Genomic DNA, 8111 nt, shown 5'->3' with positions numbered 1-8111 from the left:
AATGGAATACAAAAATAAGAGACTTGTGAGAGGCCTCATAAGATCTCTTCAGCAAATCTGTAAAATGAACCTACCGTTCCTCACCTTCAACTCAAAGACACAGGAAATTTCATGCTCTCTGAGCTTAAATTATTGGAGAATGGTTATTGATCCATTTTCTGTCATTTTCATGGAGTATCATTTATTTTTTAATAGAATCAATGACAATGAGCAGCAAAATGATCTTTCTCCGCTGCTCTGAAAAAGCAGAGTTTATACATGAATTCATAGCATAGATATGACTCACTTTTTTACAGAAGTGTTCCCTGTTACTTTTGCATGTAAAACTAGTTTCAGCTGTATATTCTTGATTTATAGTGATTCAAAAGATTGCAAAATATGTTTAGTTGAGGCTTATTTTATTTAACTTTAAATGTTACTATAGATCTATCTTAGTAAATCTGTGGCCTATTTCAGTAGACTTGCGTGACTTACTCCGGTGAATAAGCCATCTCAGTATTCCAAGTTCTAGTGCCCTATTTTCTGCTTCCCTATATCATATGCATAGGGCCATAGATAAATAGCATATCTGTCTTTGTATGCTAGGAAGATTTTTTGAAAGGCTCTGTTTCCATCCTGAACAATTAAGAAGATCATCTAGTTGACACATATGTAAATGATCTGAACATCTAATTGGGGGAATAGAGTTCTTTGAAGGTGCGCATATATTCCTTCTAAAACAGTTCCTGGGAGGAGAAACATTAAAATTTTTTAAGCAATGCTAAAACAGACATAATATAAAAAAACAGTCCCCTATAAACAAAAGTGCCTTTTTATCCCCATATATATCAAATTCCCTGTCTTGATTTGTAATCTACATCTGCAGTGAGGGGAACTATAAATGAATTACAAATAATGAAACAAACTTCCAGGGTGCTGATTTTCCCTGAGGTATTACTGCTCTGAGAAATATCTGCGTGTGCGTATGTGCGTGTGTGTGTGTGCGTGTGTGTGTGTATGTAAGAAAAAAAAAAAAGTTTTAACTGAGGCTAAGAGCAATAGTGAGGGGAATTATGTTTTTCAGAAAAAGTCTGTTCAGACCTAGTGAAACAAGAAATATAAAAAGCAAAACGGAATGAAGTCTCCTAGAGATGTCTCAGAGTGTCTGGCCTAAGGCACTGCTTGCCTTTCCCCTACCAATGGTCTCATCAAGCCTGTCCCTCTGAGAACAACACAGACCCAATTTGGAAAGAAAATGTCAGTTCCACAAAGATAAGCTGCTTCGTTCTGGCAGAGACTGCATTGCTCAGAGTGGCATTTCAGGGAAGGAGCGAGACAGTCTATGAAGATTTTCAAGGTACCTTTCTATTATGATCCCATTGGTTTATTTTAAGGTACATTGATTTCCTTTCTCTCCACATACACACACACAGACACACACACAGTGTGCATTAATATGTCATTTTTAAAATAGTTTGATTTATAATACCTTATTGAGAACTGTTATACAATATCAAATACTGTATCGAGAACATGTGTTGGGGAATGAGCTTTGAGTCAGAAGCCAAAGAACAGTTCTGTGAATGCCTTTTCAAGATGGAAAGTGCTAAATAAAGGTGAAAATATTCTTGCAATAGAACTGTTAGAAATTATTATTACCAAATCAGTCATTTACGTCAGTTACTATTAGCTAGTATTCACTATTCTGCTAGTTAGGAAGGTATGTGTTATTTTGCGCTCCTCAACTACAGTAATTGCTGCCAGATGGATGCAATTTTAAGATGATTATTTGTAATTCTTCCTTTGCCCTCAGTATTTTATTCTGAAACAACTGCAATTAAGATGTTGCTCAGTAGTTTTTGCTGAGCTATATTCTTTTCATGCTCACCCCAGGTTAAAATGGGGTGAAATTTGGCTAAGAAATATAGCTCTTCCTTTTTGATGCCTTGGTATTTTTACGTTTTAAATCAGAAGAGTCAGAGAGATGATTAATGGTACAGTATGATAGCACAGACCATTAACACTGACGCAAATCTAAGTGCACTGCCATGTTCCACTACATGCAGGTAGGTCACAGTCCAGTCCCCATCTGTATAAGCAGAGGTCTCGTGGCAGCAAGACCAGTGGTACCTAAGTGAGGTGAGATTTTAGTGATGAGATCTATTTTCTTTGTCCCATACATGTGAACTGATTTCACTGAACCCATTGGGTGCCAAATGCACCAAAGACAACCAGTAATCCAGAGGACCAACAAGGTAAAACTCAAGGTGTGTCTACTGGTGTCTCACTAGTGGTAACTCTTTCTGATATACTTGCTTTTCGTGATCTGGAAGATCAGAATTGGAAAGTAAAATCTGCAGCATATCTTAGTATAATGCACAGATGTGGTTTCATTACGTGAAAAAGAAAACAAAGTGTGTTTGATTTTTTCCTGATGTTAACACTGGTCCTCGTGACTTGATACTATGACTGTGATGTGACTGGACAGCCTTCCCAGACAGCCAGTAGATCTAGCTGCTATTGAGAAAAGTCATCATTACAGATAAATATTTAACCATAATGCTCCCAGTTTTATACATTGATGTAGAATGATTTTAGGCTGGCTAAAATCTCTGCGATGTTTCAGCCATAACCCACTAATAACCATTATGCATATATACCCAATTTAACCTGTATTTCATGAAGTAGAAAGATTTCTAGCAACTGAACAAGAAGCTGGATTATATTAATAGATATTTAATAAAATCATATCATATAAAACCCAGCATTGTTATGCAGCAGTTCAAGAAAAATTATGATTTCCAGGCATATTGACAAATTACTCTTTCAACTCTACGCCCTCTGAGCTTACCATATTTGATTCTTTTTCCATCTTCTCAATATGGTGTGTTTCTTATAAAAACGATTAGTTTGGCAGAAAAAAAAAAAAGGATTGATATTGGAATGTACAACTGAAGGAAGAGCTCTTTGTGAATGTTTAATTCCTATCTTTTGCCTAAAAATGAAAATATAGGAATAATTAAAGTTTAGTTTAGCCATTGAAAACTTCTAAATTTAGTTTTCTTACTATGTTTTTTGTGTTATCCTGTTGCCTACCTTAGCCATAAAAATGCAACATTCTTTTACAAAAGTATAATGTTACAATAGAAAATCCCATTTCAAATCTCCTTGTATAATGGCCCAGATCCCCCGTGTTTCATGAACTTGCTCAGGACAGTGCATCTCATCAGAGGAAAAGAATTACTCAGTAGGTGTCAGATTCTGATCTAACTAAAAGAGTAGGCAAAGGGGAAATAGCCACTGTCTTTCTGCATCTGCAGATCTATCTGAACTGGAACTGGTTTCACATTTTTGGGGTTCTTTCCTAGCTTTTTTCTTCTTCTTGACTCATCCAAAGAATATGAGCAAGGAAAAGAATACGAGAAAGGAATGGCTGGAGCCTGGGCCATGCCTTTTTCCACAGTTTGTCAAAAGCCAAAAATGGGAGCAAACATGGGAACTGAGGTTCAGAAGCTCTGCCTTCTTGCTCGGCACTTTTCTTAGGCTGCAACACCAGCTGCAATACAGTCTGTCAGGCCACTTAACATGCAGATTTGTTCCAGCCCTCATGCAGGCCATGCTCCCATTTAGGTAAAAATGAGCTTTGTGAATCTACATGATGGAGGATGTAATGACTCTGGTTCAGCAAAGCCCTTGAGTGTATATTTAACTGTACTTGCATTAGGTCCATCCTCATTCAGGAAAGTATCATTCACAGGGGGAATTCTGAACAAACACTTGAGCGCTCTGCTGTATTAAGGCTGATATTACAAAGATCTTGCTAACCTTTATTACTTGAATGCACTACGGGATTCAAAAAAATTATGGTCAATCTATAATGTACTGAGGTTCTAGTTAGACACTGATTTAATGACATTTTAGGTTTGAGAATGCTTTATTACAGCCTATACTGTAAGAAAATGTCTTCACTGCATTCAGATTGGAAGAGTTTAATTAAATCTTGATTTAATGGACTTCTGTGGGGTATGAAATTTACCCCACAACGTGAAAGCCAGAGAGTGAAAGATGGCAGAATGTCAGATGGATTATGTAAGGCATGCAATTCAAAGAGCACTTTAATTTACTATCCTGCAGAGGCTGTTTATACATTCTGTTTATACAGCAAGACAGTAATGATGCTATCTCGCTTGTGTTTTATTTTGAACACCCTAGGTTTATGTATTAAAACAAAAATTTGACCAAGTCAAGATTTTTTTTCCTGGGCACTACACCTGAATGAATGATCTGGGATAAAGATTTGTGTTACTTTTTATTTTAGATCAGTATGCTTAGTATTCAACCCAACTAGCAGAATAAATTGGTGGAGACTTTCAGCAAGCAGAGACAAGATAAATGTCATTTGAAAACTGCTCGTTTTATCACAGAGGACAAGATGAAAATGAGATGTGTTGAGAAAATGTCAGTTAAGATCCTTGTAGCATAGTTGGTGATACTGTATCTTATAACCCATGTATGCTCACACTCTTGATGGCAGTGCATCACATTAAGGTGCAAAAGTTTCAAGCCTGTAGGCAGGTTTCAGAAATGGTCTGCTCCAAATGTTCACTGTGTCAGTAGTGTGAATGATTATTGGGTATAGGGAGCCACTGAATGGCAATGACTTCTCCTTGAAGAGTTGATGTGTGTGTTTCATCTATTTCTCTAACAACTTTTTATAGCTTCAAAGCTGCAGGGGTGGAGCTATGAGAGATATTATAAGTCAGGTTAGAGTGTTCAGAACAGTCTTTGCTCCAACACTTCTTAACTTACAACCTCTTGGCATCAAAAGGAAAACTCCTCAGCAAGGGTATCTAAGATCTCTTTCCCGTCTTATTTCTTATTCTTCCTTCTGTGGCAGGAATAGCATTACTTGACTCTCCTCTTCCTCTTACATAATCAAAACACTCATGTACAAGAGCTCATGATGTGGTGACAAGTCTTTGTGTGTCCCTAATGGTAAGCAGGAGAGAAAAATCTACATTATTTTCCAAATGCTCTCACATCTCATTCCCTTTATGCCTGAACTGTCCAAGCCAACCACGTGTTCCCCTAAACTCCTCCTAAAAGAGTTCACTGCAACAAATAGACACCAGATCAACCAGATTTCTATTCTGCCCCAGATTCCTAAAGGTGTTGTATCTCCTTTTTAAGCCTCCTTCACAGTTGAAGGGTCTATAAAACTCATCCTCCAGGTTGCCTAATGTCATTTAATCTAGTTAATGTTCCCCATATCTCTGTGACAGCCTGTTTAGCACAGTGATATTATGCCAAGAAATGGACAGGACCTATTTTACAAGTATTAAATTCATGTTAGTAAGAGATGAGCATTTCAGCACTGTATATCATAGTTGTGAAAAGAGCTTCTGGGGGCAACACAGGCCTCCAACTCCTGCAGATACTTCTGAAGATCTTCATGGTCAGGAATTTATCTGCTGAGGAGTCAGGGAGTCACAGTTCCTGGGAAAACTTTAGTCTTCTCTGATAATTACCCTTTCCTGTTGTTTTCACAGGAAAGGTATTAACATACGGTGAGCATTTTTTTTTAACGGGACGCTGATGTTGAATAAAAGAGACCTTCCTGGTTCAGTTGCAGACTTTCTAGCTAACATTATACAAGTTACTTTAAAGGTGCTGCGACTCATATCTTTGTATGTAACATGAGCATAAATAATTTCACATGCACCCTATCTGTGTGGTAGGGTGGTCTGTGGTGGGGTTAATATACCCACCATCTGCAAGTTGATCACTTATTGTTGACTCGAATCAGTATTTGTGCCTTGATGAGTAGAAGAAGAGTTAGAATTTATGTGCAGATTTCTGATCTCTTCTACTGAATGATTCTTCTCCTATCTAATCAAATTCCTTAAAGGAACAAGATTTTCTCGTAATTGTAGACAGTTCTTCTGCTGTCACTAGCATATAGGTAACAACAAATATAAGCAAGAGTAATTTATCCACTTTTAATTATGGCTACATAGAGTCTATGCAATTTCTACTAAGCAACCTGGGACTAAAAATATGTAAAATGGTCCATCAATACTCAATGACTGTCACGAATCACCTGACTCCTCTCAAATGGAAACCTAAACTCAGTAGTTTTAGGCTAGGTCATCAAATTTTGTGTGTGTTTGTGTCTGTGTCATAAACCAATACCTGAAGGACTTAATCTGAGAAAAGCAATTGTGACCTTAGTCTTAACAGCTACGTAAGTGCCACAGATCCTAGCTTTGCTGGAACTGAGATACCCATTCAGCATAAAAAGTTTTTCTGGCTATTGAATTCTAAACAGACAAAATCACTGCCAGTCCATTCTTGTCTTCTGCTCCCTAAGAGTCTGATGGGCTTTGCTTTCTGTTTTAGAGCAACAGTACATGGTAATTTGGAGTATGAACAAGCTAAGGAGTAAAATCAGCTACGAGATGATTTTGCACAAAAAAAAAGAGGGACTGTTATAAAGGCTATTTGTCCACATTTCTATAAATAGGGTGCAATACACCTGATTTTAGAATGAAATCAATGGACATCTCTCTGTAAAACATAGGGGAGCATATCACCTCAAACACTTAAAAGCTGTCATTAGAGTGATACTATACACTGTTTTTGTTTCAGTCAACTTAATTGGAGTGATCCAAGTGACAAAGCAGTGTAAAGTGATGGCATCAGCAAAGAAAGGTGAAAACAACTTTCTTCTGTGAAAAGATTTGTTAGCAATGGAATTTTTCCATTTCCCAAAGGGTGCTGTGGCAGAAGTGATTTAGTCAATACCGTTTAGCTCAACTGATATTACTTGAGACTGACTGAAAAAACATCTATGAGGTAAAGGAGTAATCCAGCTTCTAAAGCTATTCACATTTCTGTTTATTTGTCCAAGACTGCCACCTTATCCCAGCACATAAGTAATATTGAAGTTTAGGGGTAGTATACTTCTCCTTTTGAAACTGTGCCAACTTATTTCTCTTGCTATAAGCAGCCACGGGATGAAGTGCAGTTTCAATTTTATTCATAATTTACCTAGGCTGAATTGGAATCAACGGCCTGAATTCTGATCTGCTAACATGTGTGCCATATTTTTTCTGCTACCATATGTATGTACTATACAACACTGTTTTAGTGATACATGGAATTAAGGAATGAATAAATTCAGCCATTTAAATACGAAATACTCAACTAAGCAAACCATAGCTCTATCACATGTTCAAAAGCATATGCATAAAATCAATCATTTCCAATCAAGAAACTGTAACCCTCTTAGTGTTTCTACCATGTTTCCCCGACAGAGACTCCCTTCCACCATCAGAGCTGTATAAAAAGGACTTAGTATAAATGAATCTTTGTACTTACTTTCTTTTCTTCAATGTCAATAGTATGACATCCAGTTAGTTTTCATCTCACTGTGTGACTAATATTTTTTGGTCAAGAATCATTTTTAAAGCTTCCAGTAATAAGAAAGAAAAAATAAGTTTTCCCTCAAAGAAATCAAACAAAATCAAATTGATGACTTTTGCTCATGATTCCAATAATTTAAATTTAAAAATCCAAAGCTCTCATGACTATAGTTAATTGTACTTTGGAGATGGAGTTTCAGTATTTAACTTTGTTCAATGTAAGAAAAACTTTCAGGCATACTGTTTTTTTTTTCTTTTAGTATTTTATCATATCTCTTTTAACTATGGGGAAACAGGAAGATAGGAAACACATTTCAGAATCAGCCAGTTGAGACAGCAAGTAGTTAAGTGAAAAAGAGTGCCTTAATGCTGCAAAGATGTAAGCATGTGCTAGAATGTATGCATGAATAGTCCCATGTGTAAAGTTAATTGCCTAGATCAGCACGTAATGATGATGCAGCACCATAGTACAAATAAACTAAAGTGATTACATGGGCAAAGACTGTATCTTTTCATTTTAAAAGGATAGTGATGAGAATATTACATTTCCTTCCTGCCTTTATTTGAAAGGGTGCAAAACAGAGATAACTCACACAGCTCCTCTTGGACGGTGTTCTTAACTGTGACTGAGGTCTTGCTGAGCTTTTCACCTCTCTGAAGTCTGCAGATTAGAAAGCAGGCACCAAGAGCATCTCTTCTTATGTTACC

This window comes from Tinamus guttatus, unplaced genomic scaffold, assembly GCF_059628265.1.
Source record: "Tinamus guttatus ecotype Peru unplaced genomic scaffold, ASM5962826v1 Tinamus_guttatus_pri_ptg000067l, whole genome shotgun sequence".
Lineage (NCBI taxonomy): Eukaryota > Metazoa > Chordata > Aves > Tinamiformes > Tinamidae > Tinamus > Tinamus guttatus.
Note: the sequence above shows the minus strand (reverse complement) of the source record.